The 17,984-nt window shown below is 45.7% G+C and overlaps 1 non-coding gene across 1 annotated transcript; it reads right to left on the bottom strand.

Annotated features, from left to right (window-relative positions):
* Positions 1–16,580: 16,580 nt before the first annotated feature.
* LOC139274207 (U2 spliceosomal RNA) lies at positions 16,581–16,769 on the bottom strand. Its single transcript, XR_011595420.1, has one exon. It is a non-coding gene; the product is annotated as a U2 spliceosomal RNA (small nuclear RNA).
* Between the last annotated feature and the right edge of the window lie 1,215 nt (positions 16,770–17,984).

The following is a 17,984-nucleotide window of genomic DNA, read 5'->3' as shown; positions in this document are numbered from 1 at the left end:
GTTGCTTTGTATATGCTCCTAACTGTGGAATAAAGCAGCTGAACAATTTGAATCAAGCTTTGCCTCATACAATGTTAACTTGATCTGCCTTTGGAGAGATTGAATAATTACACGTGCAAAAGATGTGGATATCTGGTTCAGATCACAAGGGAGTATGGTTTTTATAGCTGCAAGTCCCGCTATCATAAAAATGGATATGGGGCAGTGTGAGATAACTCTCATAAATGGGTGTGACTGATGTCACTAAACCAGAATATGGCAGACCCAAATTTGTAACAATTGCTATGTTTTCTCTGAGTTGGAGTGTAAATTTCGGGCTAAGTTGTGCTAAATAGGCTGCAATTTTCTATTGTTGACAGAAACCCAAAACCCAAACCTGCAGAAACTGGATTGAGAATGCAAAATTCCATTTCACTCAATATCCCTGCAGCCAACAGAGGAGACCACGGATTCAAACTCAGGAGATTCAAACTCAGATCTTTATTTTAGCAAAAGAAAAAACATGAATCTGAACATTTTTATATAACTTGCTTGGACACACCCATTGTATTAGATGATATACATTTATCAAACTGTAACAAAATAATTTTCAGAGATTTATCATAGCTTTCAGATTAGAATTAGAATATATACTAAAGCAAACTCAGGTAGTTTCCATTATTTGTTTAGTACATTTAGAATCATTTTTTAACATAGAAAATACTGCAATAATAAAGCAAAAAAATAACTGCATGAAATTTGAAATAAAAACAGGAAATGTTGGAATTGCACATTGGGTTAGTCAGCATCTGAAAGCGAAAGACAAATTAATGTTATAGATGGGACCATTTATTAGAACCGATGAAGGGTTACACCCAAAAATATATTGTTGGTAGTAATCTATCTTTCTCAGTTGTTGAATGATCTGCTATGCATTTGTGGAATATTCTGATTATTGTTCTGTTCTTGGCACCAGTTAATAATTTTAGTCACCAAACATTATGTAAGGTTTTAAGAGTGTAGTGAAAAATGGAGGCATCAGTAACAATAGGCATTGCAAATTGGACACACTGATTTCCACATCCGATTCTTCAATTTGCACTCCCGTTGGATAAGGCTCCATGCTGAGAGTCTTGCAACGTTTACCCTATAGAATGGTGACTGAAATTAATAATCTGTACCTAGAAAATCATATCTGGTCTAAATGTATCTTTAGGAGTAAAATGTTTACAAGACTCTTACTAAATAGTATAATGATTAACTTTTGGATTTTGCTTTTTATTTGTCAGCTAAAAAAGACTTGCATTTATATAGCACCTTTCACAACCACTGGATGTCTCAAAAGAAGTACATTTGGAATGTAGTCACTGTTGTAATGTGGGAAATTTGCACACAAGCCCCCACAAACAGAAATGTGATAATGTTTAGATAATCTGTTTTGTTATGTTGATTGAGGGATAAATATTGGCCAGGACACCGAGGATAACTCCCTTGCTCTTCTACAAATTAGTGCCATGGGATCTTTTGCGTCTACCGGAGAGAGCAGATGGGGCCTCGGTTTAACGTATCATTCAAAAGACGGCATCTCCGACAGTACAACACTCCCTCAGCACTGCACTGAAGTGTCAGCCTAGATTTATGTGCTCAAGTTGCTGGAGTGGGAATTGAACCCACAAAGCTGCTCTGATTCTACGCAATTTAGATAACAAACACTTGAGAGTGAAGCTAATGCAGTATGCAATTATTTTTTGAAGCACAAGGTCAGATAATGTAATTCTCTAGCGTAATTTAAAATAAAATATAGGGCTAGACTTTCCACTAGGGGGACATTGCCAGAAAAAATAGACCTTGTTCCAGCGATGTCGCCTTACTGATCGCTGGTACATGGCCCATTTTTTTTTGGAATGATCCACTCGGCCTTAGCCCGGCAATGTGGAATGGGTGATGTGAATTTTCGGCGATATTACGATCGCCCACCGAAAATGGAAGTCCCCCAAAAAAAGCTTCCCTAGCAACGGCCTTGTGCGCATCTGAGTTTTTTTTCGGCCAAAATGTGAATTTCAGTTTGTCATTCTTAAATGTATTCATTAATTAAGCCATGTTAACAGTAAGTTGCATTTTCCATTGTAAAAAAATTTCAGTGATGCATGCAAATTTTAAATCATCTCCTGCATTGCATTTAAGTTTGTCATTTTTAAATGGTTTATTAGCAAGTCCATTAGCTTATGCCATGCCGTGCTCTCTTCTCATTTGCAGAAGAAGATATCAATAGACTGTAGTGTGACACTTACAGAATCATTGTAGGTACGAATAGGAGGCCATTTTGTTGAACATGCTAGATCTTCACCTGAAGTTAGCTACTCTATCCAATTTCCCTGTCCTTTTCCCATGTTCTTTTATTTTCTTTTTCAAATATTTATACATTTCTATCTTAAATTATGTTATAGTCTCTGCCTCAATAGCCACTTGTGGTATCAGATTTCATGTTCAAATAATTTGCAGTGTGAAAAATGTCTCCTACTTTTCCCCTTGTTTTGTTCTAGTCATAATCCTAAGTTTATGCCTATTACAGATATTTCAATTTTTCACTCTGAAAACATTTTATAATTTTGAAAAATTTTATTAGATCCCCCTTTAACCTTCTCTGTTCTAATGCTAAAATACTTCAATTTTGAGCCTTTCTTCATAACGATAGTTTCTCATTCCTGGTATTATTCTAGTGAATCTTCACTGAACTGTTTCCATGATTCCAACATCCTTCCTATAATGCGGTGCCAAGAACTCCACGCAAAATCCCAACTCAGGCCTAACCTGTCATGTATCCTACATGGTTACTGCTAGTACTATTACAAGGTGTGCCACCAGAGGGCACCGCAGTGGGAGACTTGCAGGTTGCCTGCACAGGTGTGTCAGGCCTAGTATAAAAGGCAGGCCACCATGTGTGATCCTCACTCTGGAGTTATCAACAAAGGACTAAGGTCATTACAGTTCAAGTACAACACATAGCCTCATGGAGTCATTATCAGAGCATCTAAAGACATAATAACTGGCGACGAAATTACGGACTTTCACGCCAAAATGGCTACCCTTGATACGTTGCAGCAGTTCGCCAATGGTGATGATTGGGACGCCTTTGTGGAGATGCTCGACCACTTCTTCACAGCAAACGACCCGGCAGGTGACAATCGGGCCACACTGTTTGATAAGCGCAGAGCTATCCTGCTAACCAGTTGTGGGCCCACTGTCTATGGCCTCGTCAGGGACTTGCTGGCACCAGCGAAGACAATGACCAAGACATGTGAGGAGCTTGTAATGCTGATCCAAGAGCAACTCAAGCCCAAAGAGAGAATTGTGGTGTATGTAGCACACAAATCACTGACTCCACACGGTCTGGTGTTAATCTAACTGCTGTGACCTTCGTACTTTATTGTTCAGCTCCAGAGTGCCTCTCAGGTGTGGTGGTCAGCCTTTTATAGTGCCTGTTGCAGGTACTCCCAGGTTTCCCACCACAGCGCCCTCTGTGGTGTACCATTGTGCTTATATTACATTTAAGGTACCAGGACGATACACACATCAATACATAACATCACACTTGTCCAACGGAAGGCAGGTAGGCATAGACAGTGCGTTAGTATGGTACATGTTATCTGGTACATTAACTAGTTATTGACTGGTAACGGATCCCTGATTTCCTTGTTAGCTCTTATCATTAATTGTACTTCACACCCATTATTTTACACAAATACAGTGGCCATTCAACATTAAAATATTAATTCTTGTTACAAATTTGCCAACTCACATTAACATAGCTCATTTTAGACTCGCTCTGCCTTACAGAAGTCCTTTGTGGGGACCACCACATGATAAGGCCCTTTTAAGACTCCTGGATGCATTTCCTTTTTAAGGCGCCATCTTTGATGCAGGAGGGTTCCACGAGGCTTCCCCTTGGGCGCCACCATCTTTGATGCTCTGCTGCTCTGGACACGATGCCGCCGCCATCTTGCTCCCCGCCGCTTCGGATGCCCTCCGCCGTCGCAGCTTCCGCTCGCCTCCGCTGCCACCTGACTTGCTGTCTCTCCTGCGGCTGTCGTCGTCGCTTCTCCGGCGGCCACTGTAGCCGCCTCCCCTGTGGCCGTCGTGGCCTCTCCAATGGCCGCACTGGCCGCCTCCCCCGCGGCCTCCGTAGCGACCTGCTCTGCGGCTGTCATCCTCCAGCTGCTGCCGCCGCCCGACGCTCCCTCTGCGTGGGCTCCTCCGATCCGCCGCCCATCCTGGATCCCTCGCACCCCGCCCGCAGCGCCCTGCCGGCTCAACCCCCCAACCACACACTAGGCCCCTCTCTGCAGGGCTGCTTGCCTGTGGGGACTGAGGCTGCAGGATCTCTGTGTGAGGTCCGGGGCTGGGACTTGCCTGTGGGTGGATTGAGGCTGCAGCTCCAGCTCGGTCGGCGCTGCTCTCTGGGGACCCGGGGCATGGCAGCACCCCGGGGAGCAGCAGCCTGTGGAGTGGTGAAGTCTTCCCAGCTCCCACGGACCGTCCCCATCCACCTCCGGCCGAGGAGTGTCGGCCCATCGCCTGCAACGACCCACAAAGGTAAACTGTGCGTCTCGTCCCCGTGGGATACCTGCACCATCGCTCTGCCAAGAACAGGTATTAGTTCCCTGGTGTAGGTACGCAGCTTCGCCATGACCAGGACCAGCTTGGGTCATGCAGCTGGGTTAATCCACAGTTTATCAAAAGTTCTCCGACTCATCAACGACGGACCCGAGCCCGTATCCACTTCCATACTCACAGGGACTCCGTTGATTTTTACTTCCCTGATCACGGGGGGCGAATCGTCGGTACACGTGTATAGTTCCAACACCTCATCATCTTCTGCCTGCTCCTCGCTGGATGGTGGATCATCCACCATCTCCTCAGCCACATGGTGAGTCTGATTTCTTTTACACATACGCTGAAGGTGGCCTTTCGTGTGGCAGGTATTGCACGTGTACTCCGTAAACCTGCACCGGTGAGCCCCATGGCTTCCTCCACAGCGCCAGCATGGTGCTGCTTGATTGGCCCCCCTCAGCGGACTCTGAGTTCCAGGACCCCGAGGTCCGTGCTCTCTGCCCCTGGCAGAGCCACGTTCTGCAGTTTTGTCCGTGGTGGGCGTTATCCTGTGGACAGTGCCTGCCGGGTTCGAGACTGTGTGGATTATTTGCGGTGCTGCAAGTCGAGGTCATATATGCCCGGCTGAAGGTGATGGCCTTTGTCAGAGTGACTGTGGGTTCCGTGGCTAGCAGCTTGTGAAGGAGGCCCTCGTGGCCAATCCCCATAACGAAAACGTCCCATAACGCCTCGTCAAGGTGTGCGCCAAAATCACACGGCGCCACGAGTCTCCTGAGGTCCGCAGCGTATTTGGTGGCATCCTGGCCCTCGGGTCTGGAGTGATGGTAAAATTTGTATCTGGCCGTGAGGATGCTCTCCTTCGGTTTCAACTGGTCATGAATGAGTTCAGTCAGCTCCTCGTATGACTTGTCCCTGGCGCTCCCGGGTGCCAGCAAATCCCTGACGAGACAGTAAACCTCATCTCCACAACTGGAGAGCAATATCAACTTACGCTTATCTCTCATTACATCCGTGTCCTCCGTCAGGTCGTTTGCTGTGAAGTAGTACTCGAGCCTTTCCGTAAAGGCCTCCCAATCATTGCCCACGGTAAAATCCTTTAGTGAGCCCAGAGTAGCCATGGTTGCGTGGAGTTCGTCCGCTTCCTTGTCGCCAATGTGGTGTATGTAGCACACAAATCACTGACTCCACACGGTCTGGTGTTAATCTAACTGCTGTGACCTTTGTCCTTTATTGTTCAGCTCCAGAGTGCCTCTCAGGTGTGGTGGTCAGCCTTTTATACTGCCTCTTGCAGGTACTTCCAGGTTTCCCACCACAGCGCCCTCTGTGGTGTACCATTATGCTTATAATTACATTTAAGGTACCAGGATGATACACACATCAATACATAATAAGCATCCTCACAGCCAGACACCAGTTCTGCACACATTGACGGCCCGAATGCCAGGAAATCGCGAAATATGCCGCAGACCTCAGGAGGCTGGCGACACCGTGTGATTTCGGCAACCACCTCACTGAAGCGCTGCGGGACATTTGTGTCATTGGAATTGGCCATGAGGGCCTTCTTCATAAGCTATTGTCTGCGGATACCACAGTCACACTGCAGAAGGCCATTTCCGTGAGTCAAGCATTCATAACCTCGACCTGCGGCTCTAGGCAGATGACTCAACCTCAGGACTCAAACCCGGCAAGTACGGTGCACAGAGTGGCGCATTTTAAAGGCTGGACTGTTGAACGTGAGCCTTCTCAGGGAAGAGAGAACAGACCTCAGAGTCCCTTAACTCAGAGTCCGCCGAGGGGAGCTAATCGAGTAGCTCCATGCTGGCGTTGCAGAGGACATCACAGGGCTCACCAGTGCCGCTTTAAAGACTATGTGTGTAAAGGCTGCAGCACAAAGGGCCACCTCCAGCGAATGTGTAAAAGAAATATGACTCACTGTGTCGATGAAGAGTCTGCAGATAGCCATGAATCCAGCGCGGATTATGAAACGATAGGCAGAGAGGCAGCTCAGCCCCACGATGAGGTGTACAGCATGTTTACCTGCACCACTGAGTGTTCCCCGTTGAGGATGGAAGTCGAGATAAATGGCGTTCCAGTCTTCATGGAAGTGGACACGGGGGCGAGCCAGTCAGTAATGAATCATGAAGCCTTTGAGAGGCTATGGGCCAATCAGGCTGAACGACCCAAGCTGATCCCGGTTCAGACAAAGCTGCGCACCTACACCGATGAACTTATCCCAGTCGTTGGAAGTGCGGATGTAAAGGTACTCCATGATGGTGTGGTGCACAAGTTACCTCTGTGGATTGTTGCTACTCGGAAGAAGGTGGATGGAGAAGATCCATTGCAGTTGGGAAGACTTCATCCCTTCAGCGATCAACGTCCTCCACGCTCAGAGGCAAAACAAGCCCTCACCTGAGGGTGGACCCGGCACCAGAGAGCAGACCAGCACAGCACCCGAGGCACAGACCGCTCAGCAAGACTGCGTGAAGGTGATCCAGCTGAGACGACCCGAACGCACTTTCCGGGCTCCAGTGGCAGGACTCCGGAGGAAGAAAATCCGATCCAAAGGCGACTTCCCAGCTTCGGTGGCAGAACCCGGAGAGAAGAGGATCACCGCAGTCGACATCGTGGATGGAGGAAAGATGGTGCCCAAATCACGAGGTGATGCACTGAAGAAAAAGATGGCGGCGGCCAGACCACGAGGTGCAGCGCTGATGGAGCAACACGTGGCACCAAACGGAGAAGAGGATTGGGGTAAAGCAAGCAAGGCTCTCTTAAAGGAGGCCTGCAACCCACCACACTTAAAGGGACAGTTCCACATTTTTAATCAATGAAAGAGCAACTGTGAGTTAGATGTAAGCTGTGTAACTGATGATCGGCGTTGTGTACATGTAATAAGCAAAGAAAAGGTGCGCAATCGCGATCGGAGCTACAGGTTATTTACAATGAGTAATGAAACACAGAAACATAGAAACATAGAAAATAGGTGCAGGAGTAGGCCATTCGGTCCTTCGAGCCTGCACCGCCATTCAATGAGTTCATGGCTGAACATGCAACTTCAGTATCCCATTCCTGCTTTCTCGCCATACCCCTTGATCCCCCTAGTAGTAAGGTCTACATCTAACTCCTTTTTGAATATATTTAGTGAATTGGCCTCAACAACTTTCTGTGGTAGAGAATTCCACAGGTTCACCACTCTCTGGGTGAAGAAGTTTCTCCTCATCTCGGTCCTAAATGGCTTACCCCTTATCCTTAGACTGTGACCCCTGGTTCTGGACTTCCCCAACATTGGGAACATTCTTCCTGCATCTAACCTGTCTAAACCCGTCAGAATTTTAAACGTTTCTATGAGATCCCCTCTCATTCTTCTGAACTCCAGTGAATACAAGCCCAGTTGATCCAGTCTTTCTTGATATGCGAGGAGTATTCAGAATAAGGTGGATGAATTAACTGTGCAGATAGCAGTTAGCGGATACGATGTGGTTGGCATCATGGAGACATGGCTCCAGGGTGACCAAGGCTGGGAACTCAACATCCAAGGCTATTCAACATTTAGGAAAGATAGACAGAAAGGAAAAGGAGGCGGGGTGGCGTTGTTGGTTAAAGAGAAAATTAATGCAATTGTAAGGAAAGACATGAGCTTGGATGATGTGGAATCGGTATGGGTGGAGCTACGGAATACCAAGGGGCAGAAAACATTAGTGGGAGTTGTGTACAGACCTCCAAACAGTAGTAGTGATGTTGGGGAGGGCATCAAACAGGAAATTAGGTGCAGCAGTTATCATGGGTGACTTTAATATGTATATAGATTGGGCTAACCAAACTGGAAACAATACGGTGGAGGAGGATTTCCTGGAGTGCATAAGGGATGGTTTTCTGGACCAATATGTCGAGGAACCAACTAGGGGGAGGCCATCTTAGACTGGGTGTTGTGTAATGACAGAGGATTAATTACCAATCTCGTTGCGCGAGGCCCCTTGGGGAAGAATGACCATAATATGGTGGAATTCTACATTAGGTTGGAGAATGAAACAGTTAATTCAGAGACCATGGTCCAGAACTTAAAGAAGGGTAACTTTGAAGGTATGAGGCGTGAATTCACTAGGATAGATTGGCGAATGATACTTAAGGGGTTGACAGTGGATGGGCAAGAGCATATATTTAGAGACCGCCTGGATGACCGACAACAATTGTACATCCCTGTCTGGCGTAAAAATAAAAAAGGGAAGGTGGCTCAACTGTGGCTATCAAGGGAAATCAGGGATAGTATTAAAGCCAAGGAAGTGGCATACAAATTGGCCAGAAATAGCAGCGAACCCAGGGACTGGGAGAAATTTAGAACACAGCAGAGGAGGACAAAGGGTTTGATTAGGGCAGGGAAAATAGAGTATGAGAGGAAGCTTGCAGGGAACATTAAGACGGACTGCAAAAGCTTCTATAGATATGTAAAGAGAAAAAGGTTAGTAAAGAAAAACGTAGAATCAGGGGAAGTCATAACTGGGAACAAAGAAATGGCAGACCAATTGAACAAGTATTTTGGTTCGGTATTCACTAAGGAGGACACAAATAATCTTCCAGATATAAAAGGGGTCAGAGGGTCTAGTAAGGAGGAGGAACTGAGGGAAACCCTTATTAGTCGGGAAATTGTGTTGGGGAAATTGATGAGATTGAAGGCCGATAAATCCCCAGGGCCTGATGGACTGTATCCCAGAGTACTTAAGGAGGTGGCCTTGGAAATAGTGGATGCATTGACAGTCATTTTCCAACATTCCATAGACTCTGGATCAGTTCCTATGGAGTGGAGGGTAGCCAATGTAACCCCACTTTTAAAAAAAGGAGGGAGAGAGAAAGCAAATGGCATGTTGGCCTTCATAGCGAGGGGATTTGAGTACAGGGGCAGAGAGGTGTTACTACAGTTGCATAGGGCCTTGGTGAGGCCACATCTGGAGTATTGTGTATAGTTTTGGTACCCTAACTTGAGGAAGGACATTCTTGCTATTGAGGGAGTGCAGCGAAGGTTCACCAGACTGATTCCCGGGATGGCGGGACTGACATATCAAGAAAGATTGGATCAACTGGGCTTGTAATCACTGGAGTTCAGAAGAATGAGAGGGGATCTCATCGAAACGTTTAAAATTCTGACGGGTTTAGACAGATTAGATGCAGGAAGAATGTTCCCAATGTTGGAGAAATCCAAAACCAGGAGTCACAGTCTAAGGATAAGGGGTAAGCCATTTAGGACCGAGATGAGGAGAAACTTCTTCACCCAGAGAGTGGTGAACCTGTGGAATTCTCCACCACAGAAAGTTGTTGAGGCCAATTCACTAAATATATTCAAAAAGGAGTTAGATGTAGTCCTTACTACTAGGGGGATCAAGGGGTATGGTGAGAAAGCGGGAATGGAGTACTGAAGTTGCATGTTCAGCCATTAACTCATTGAATGGCGGTGCAGGCTCGAAGGGCTGAATGGCCTACTCCTGCACCTATTTTCTATGTTTCTATGTTTCTACATCAGTCCCACCATCCCGGGAATCAGTCTGGTGAACCTTCGCTGCACTCCCTCAATAGCAAGAGTGTCCTTCCTCAAGTTCGAGACCAAAACTGTACACAATACTCCAGGTGTGGCCTCACCAAGGCCCTGTACAACTGTAGTAACACCTCCCTGCCCCTGTACTCAAATCCCCTCGCTATGAAGGCCAACATGCCAGTTGCTTTCTTAACCGCCTGCTGTACCTGCATGCCAACCTTCAATGACTGATGTACCATGACACCCAGGTCTCGTTGCACCTTCCCTTTTCCTAATAAGTCACCATTCAGATAATAGTCTGTCTCTCTGTTTTTACCACCAAAGTGGATAACCTCACATTTATCCACATTATACTTCATCTGCCAAGCATTTGCCCACTCATCTAACCTATCCAAGTCACTCTGCAGCCTCATAACTCCTCGCAGCTCACACTGCCACCCAACTTAGTGTCATCTGCAAATTTGGAGATACTACATTTAATCCCCCCGTCTAAATCATTAATGTACAATGTAAACAGCTGGGGCCCCAGCACAGAACCTTGCGGTACCCCACTAGTCACTGCCTGCCATTCTGAAAAGTACCCATTATCTCCTACTCTTTGCTTCCTGTCTGCCAACCAGTTCTCAATCCACGTCAGCACACTACCCCCAATCCCATGTGCTTTAACTTTGCACATTAATCTCTTGCGTGGGACCTTGTCGAAAGCCTTCTGAAAGTCCAAATATACCACATCAATTGGTACTCCCTTGTCCACTCTACTGGAAACATCCTCAGAAAATTCCAGACGATTTGTCAAGCATGATTTCCCTTTCACAAATCCATGCTGACTAGGACCTATCATGTCACCTCTTTCCAACTGCGCTGCTATGACATCCTCAATTATTGATTCCATCATTTTACCCACTACCGATGTCATGCTGACCAGTCTATAATTCCCTGTTTTCTCTCTCCCTCCTTTTTTAAAAATTGGGGTTACATTGGCTACCCTCCACTCCATAGGAACTGATCCAGAGTCTATGGAATGTTGGAAAATGACTGTCAATACATCCGCTATTTCCAAGGCCACCTCCTTAAGTACTCTGGGATGCAGTCCATCAGGCCCTGGGGATTTATCGGCCTTCAATCTCATCAATTTCCCCAACACAATTTCCCGACTAATAAGGATTTCCCTCAGTTCCTCCTTCTTACTAGACCCTTTGACCCCTTTTATATCCAGAAGGTTATTTGTGTCCTTATTAGTGAATACCGAACCAAAGTACTTGTTCAATTGGTCTGCCATTTCTTTGTTCCCCGTTATGACTTCCCCTGATTCTGACTGCAGAGGACCTACGTTTGTTTTTACTAACCTTTTTCGTTGTGCGATGTAGGATTTCAACTGCATTCAATCAATGCAGTGAGCAGACACCCATCGGGAGCACACAGGTCCAGCGAGCTACCCAATGTAGTAGCTGCATCCCTGGAACCAGAGTTATGCACTATGGAGTGTGGCCACAAGCAGCCAATACACACGAGCTGCAGAGCAAGCAATCTCAGGAGGCAACGGCACCGGTATCGATACCCTACCCCGATTGGCTCCACCTCTCAGGCACCCGAGGGCACCAACTGTGATGAGCCTAAAAGAGCAAACTATGCCAAGACATAGCCCCCAGACCCTATCGCCACCAAGGTCATACCCGGGAATGAAGAGTCACCCGCAACAAGTTCTCCCAAATGGGACCGAGAACAGCCAGGATCCCAAACCAAACAACGCCCAGGCAAGCGAGTCAGCAGTCCCCTGTGCACTGCGAGACGACTGCTCCTCAGGGAGCAGCAGCAACCCAGGGCACAAGGAAAGGACAGGGAGGTCACAGGTATCTGTGAATTTGCCCGACACTAGGAGCAACGGCAAAAGCCCAGAGAACAAGTAACTCGAGCCAACCGGGTTCCCACTGCCAGCACTGGGCACCGTGCCACCACCAGACTACCTGGACACCATCCAGCAGTTCTGGAACTAGCTTGTCCTTACGCACCGGTGCTGACACTTGTACCGATTTCTAGTACGTATCAAGAATGTATATCACCAGTACTTGCCTCACAACTGAATCACAAATGTAATGATGTTAATGCATTTTTTTTTTTTCTGAACTTGAATGTATATGAATGTAATGAGCCTCCGGCATAATATGTGTGGAGGGGCGGAGGGCAAAGAGAATGGAGTGGTCATGGACACACAAACAGAAACCACCAGCACTCTACTGCCAACGAAACACCAATCACTCACCCAAGATAGAAATGACTCGCCAAGCCCAGAGCACAGTCGATTTGCACTAAAGGCTTGGGAGAGAGTGATGTAATGTATCCTACATGGTTACTGCTAGTACTATTACAAGGTGTGCCACCAGAGGGCACCGCAGTGGGAGACTTGCAGGTTACCTGTACAGGTGTGCCTGACCTAGTATAAAAGGCAGGCAACCAGGTGTGATCCTCACTCTGGAGTTATCAATAAAGGACTAAGGTCACTACAGTTCAAGTACAACACATTGCCTCGTGGACTCATTATCAGAGCATCTGAAGACATAACATAACCAAAGTCTTGTACAAATTTAATATGACTTCCTTGCTTCGATTTATTTCTTTTATGTATAAAAGCTAGGCCTAGAATTTCATTGATGCCACAACCATTTTATGGTCCTAAAACAGATGTCTTGGGGCTAGAAATTGATCAGCCTTCCACCGAGAAACGCGGCAGTATTTCCTTGTTTTGGGTGGTCTTTTATTCGTTGGGAATTTCATCAGGGACTTACACCGGTGGTTTCGAAATACCACTGAAGAGCAGACCGCCGGCATGCAATGCTGGGAAAACCGCTCCCGCCTGAGTTTGGTGGGAGCAGTGATTGTACTTCAGCAAAAAAAAATGCCCAGTCGGAGCAGCCTTTCGATGTGGCTAACTAAGGAAATAAGGGATGGTATTAATTTGAAAACAAGAGCAACAATGTGGCCAAGCCTAGTGGGAGGCCAGAGGATTGGGAAACTTTTAAAAGCCAGCAAAGAACGACTAAAAAAAAATAAAGAGAGGGAAAATAGATTATGAAAGTAAACTAACACGAAATGTAAAAACTGACAGTAAGAGTTTCTACAGGTATTTAAAAAGAGTGGCTAAAGTAAATGTTGGTCCCTTAGAGGATGAGACTGCAAAATTAATAATGGGGAACACGGAAATGGCAGAGATTTTGAACAAATATTTTATTTCGGTCTCCGCGGTAGAAGACACGAAAAGCATCCCAATATGGGATAATCAAGAGGCTATAGGGAGGGAGGAACCTTATACAATCACTATCACAAGAAGTAGTACTCGGTAAAATAATGGGACTAAAATTGGACAAGTCCTCTGGACCTGATGTCTTGCATCCTAGGGTCCTAAAAGAAATGGCTGCAGAGACAGTGGATGCATTGGTTGTAATCTACCAAAATTCCCAAGATTCTGGGGAGGTCCCAGCAGATTGGAAAACTGCAAATGTAATGCTCCTATTTAAAAAAGGAGGCAGACAGAAAGCAGGAAACTACAGACCAGTTAGCCTAATATCGGTCATTGTGAAAATGCTGGAGTCCATTATTAAGGAAGCAATAGCAGGACATTTGGAAAAGCATAATTCAATCAAACAGTCAGCATGGTTTTATGAAAGGGAAATCACGTTTGACAAATTTGCTGGAGTTCTTTGAGGATGTAATGAGTAGGGTGGATAAGGGGGAACCAGTGGATGTGGTGTATTTGGATTTCCAGAAGACATTCGATAAGGAGCCACATATAAGGTTCCTGCATAAGATAAATGTTCACGGGGTTGGGGATAATATATTAGCATGGATAGAGAATTGGCTAACCAACAGAAAACAGAGAGTCGGATCAACGGGTCATTTTCCAGTTGGAAAATAGTAACTCGTGGGGTGCCGCAGGGATTGGTGCTCGGGTCTAAACTATTTATAATCCATATTAATGACTGGGATGAAGGGACCGAGTGTAATGTAGCCAAGTTTGCTGATGATACAAAGATGGGTGGGAAAGCAAATTGTGAGGAGGACACAAAATTCTGCAAAGGGATATAGACAGACTAAGTGAGTGGGCAAAAATTTGGCAGATGGAGTATAATGCAGGAAAATGTGAGGTTATCCACTTTGGCAGAAAAAATAGAAAAGCAAATTATAACTTAAATGGAGAAAAATTGCAAAGTGCAGAGGGACCTGGGGGTCCTTGTGCATGAAACACAAAAAGTTAGTGTACAGGTACAGCAAGTGATCAGGAAGGCAAATGGAATGTTGGCCTTTATTACAAGGGGGCTAGAGTATAAAAGCAGAGAAGTCCTGCTGCAACTGTACAGGGTATTGGTGAGGCCACACTTGGAGTACTGCATGCAGTTTTGGTCTCCGTATTTAAGGAAGGATATACTTGCATTGGAGGCTGTTCAGAGAAGGTTCACTAGGTTGATTCCGGAGATGAGGGGGTTGACTTATAAAGATAGGTTGAGCCTATACTTATTGGAGTTCAGAAGAATGAGAGGTGATCTGATTGAAACATATAATATAATGAGAGGCTTGACAAGGTGGATGCAGAGAGGATATTTCTACTCATTGGGGAAACTAAAACCTGGGGACATTGTCTCAGAATAATGGGCCGTCCATTTAAAACTGAGAGGAATTTCTTCTCTCAGAGGGTTGTAAATATGTGGAATTCTCTGCCCCAGAGAGCTGTGGAGGCTGGGTCATTGAATATATTTAAGGTGGAAATAGATTTTTGAGCGATAAGGGAATAAAGGGTTATGGGAGCGGGCAGGGAAGTGGAACTAAGCCCATGATCAGATCAGTTATGATCTTATTAAATGGTGGAGCAGGCTCGAGGGGTCAAATGGCCTACTCCCGCTCCTATTTCTTATGTTTCCGATGTTTTATTTTTTTTTGAAAAAATTTTGTGTGCCTTTCTCCTCTCCCTAAGCCAACTCTAGCCTCAGACTTAATTTGACCAGGCCCGCCAAGAATCCACGTTCAATGCCCATTTTTCCCACCGGGCGTTTTTTCTTCTATTTTTTGATCAGTTTTCCACCGGTGTTAATTGCAGAATATCAGTGGTTTTTTGGGCAGTAAATGGGTGGTGGCAGCCTTTGATCAATTTCTAGCCCTAAATCTCTGTATGACGACCAGCTTGCGCACCTCCAATCCACGCTGCAAGTGCGCCGCCCGCTATAGTGGTAAAGGCTCCTGGCATTAATACCCTTACATATGCAAATAGGGATCTAATGCCCATTTGAGGCCCTCTTCCCAAAATTGGGCTGTCCTGAACATAACCGGTGCCGGGCCTGCTATATTCAAAATAATTATGTTGGCATGCGACCTATCCATCGGTTCTCACAGGAGGCCACCTTTAAGAAGGTAAGTTTAAAAAATAATAATTACCTGAATGTGGAGTAGGAGTGCTCCTCCCGGCTCCACAGCAGTCCCGAAGACTGTTGCCAGCCCCCTCCAGATTACCTCTCTTCCCCTGGCCTTCCAACTCCCATCACCTCAGCTCCTTCTCCCAGAACATGGCCACTGACAGGGAGGTAGCCGACAACTTCTTCCTCATGGTACTGGGAAGCTGTGTCTGGAAGCCCGATTGCCATTCGCCGCTCACTGGCAATATGCTGATGAGGCCCGAGGCCCAACTCTGTGGGAGCCTTGAAACTCAGCCTTCGGGTGCGTGCTCCCAGCTCGTTGCTTATTTCAGTTCTGAAAGTGAACTAAAGTAAAATTCCACGCACTGGAATCCTATTTTCCTTTTTATGACCTTTATCCCCAACATTAGAGATCAGATTCCCAGATTTAGAGAAAAGAGAATATATGTGCACCTCTAGATCTCACCTCACTGTTCCTCCAGGCTTAAGAATCTTACCATTTAGGATATAAATCACTGTGCATTTTTTTCAAAAATGGGTGGCTTCATTCCATTTGGGAAGAGAATGTCTAATGGTAGATACTTGTGGCCAGTGTGCCTTGAAACTGTGCACACTAAAAGACTAATGATGGTGTCATAGGGATAGATTTTCACCTTCACTGCCTGGGCATTAATATGGAGGACGGATTGTCCACCTTTATAGAACCCACCCTATTTTCATTGCATTGCCTTTTTATAAAAAGGATATTGAGGCACTGGAGAGATTGCAAAAAAGATTTACAAGGATGATACCAGAACTGCAAGATAATCAGACAAAGATGAACAGGCTGGGTCTCTTTTCTCTTGAAAAGAGAAGGCTTAAGGGTGACCCAATAGAGACCTTTAAAATTATGAAAGATTTTGATAGAGTCAACAGAGGCCTGAATTTTTGGGTTGGGAGCGGCGGGACTTGGAAGCAGTCAGGAAACCCTGGAGATTTTTTTTTTTTGTTCATTCTTGTCAGATCAACTCCAGCGCCAAAGATCACTTTGCGCTACTATATTTGATCTTAGCCAAAAGGCCAAGAGGGGAAGCTGCACCGTTCCTGGAAACACTGCAATACCAGGTCGGTTCGTGGAGTGGACGGAGCAAGCCCCTGTTCCATCTCCCTGTTCCAAAAATCAATTTAATATTTGGTCCCCAGATAGGGGATATTAAACTGATAAGAACAGATACTACACTTGATCTTAGCCAAAAGGGAAACTCTGGAGAATGGGTTTCCCGCAGGCCCTGCTGAATTTAACAGCAGAACCTGATTTGCATTTGAGACCTATGTTTCCCATTCACAGCCACCCAGATGGAGAGGCTGGCCGCAGGCAGGGAGGCCTGTGGCACTCAGCCGCACAGAGGATAGAGAGAGGGATCGTGAGTGTAATGTCTGTAAGCTTGTAATGTTTGTAGCGCCACATTGTGGATGTGGATGTATTGTGTACTGCAACTGCAGAGTTAATAATAAACAGAACCAGGCTGTTCTGGAGGCTTCCGACAGAGCTGTCTGCCATGTTAGGAAGCTGTGTGTGCTGTGCTCTGTGAATATATCACATTTGGCAATGAGATGTGATTTTTCAGATGATTTAAAGCTTAAATTTTGTTGGTGAAGGATTCAGCCAGCTGAGAGACTTTGGAAGTTTCTGACTTTGGAAAAAGCTACAAAATTCCGAGGTAAAATACAGCACACGGTGTGAACAGCTAGTGATTAAAATGGCAGGTGTAATGGGACATTTGGGGGAATATAGACACGACCGGGAATGTTTTAAAGCGTATGTGGATCAGCTCGAGATGTATTTCACTGCAAATAACATGATCGAAGTTCCAGACAATGCAGTCCAGAACCGGGCTGTGTTGGAACGTAAGACAGCGATCTTCTTATGGTCCGGCATTATATGAAACGCTGGTAAATCTGCTTTTGCCTGACGAGTCAAAGGACACAACGCTTAAAGAGATTTTAACGAAGCTGGAGCAGCACTATAACTCCAAACCGTTAGAAATTTCTGAAAGCTTTCGTTTCGGGATTCAGAATCAAAAGACTGATGGAAGTATCAGTGATTACATCGTAGCATTAAAAAAGCTATCGATGCACTGTAATTTTGGAAACTTTCAAAACCGAGCATTACGGGATCGTTTTGTTTGTGGGGTGAAAAATGATGCGATCAGAAGGAAGTTATTGACGACGGATGACTTGACTTTTGAGATTGCTTGTCAGACAACGAGGTCAATGGCCGAACAATATTCCCGAGAATTAAATAATAATTTCGATCGTCTGTCAACCGAGGTAAATCACCTGCAGGTTCAAAGTAAAAGATGGTGGGGGCTCAAAGTCTCAGAAACTGGAAATTCTAAGAGCGTCGAAGTCGTGCTATAGGTGCCTGGGACAACACATCGCTCAAAGTTGTCCACACGTGAAGGCAAGAGTGTTTCTTCTGCAGAAAGACT

Source organism: Pristiophorus japonicus, chromosome 9 (assembly GCF_044704955.1).
Source record: "Pristiophorus japonicus isolate sPriJap1 chromosome 9, sPriJap1.hap1, whole genome shotgun sequence".
Classification (NCBI taxonomy): Eukaryota; Metazoa; Chordata; class Chondrichthyes; family Pristiophoridae; genus Pristiophorus; species Pristiophorus japonicus.
Note: the sequence above shows the minus strand (reverse complement) of the source record. Positions and strands in the feature narration are given on the sequence as shown.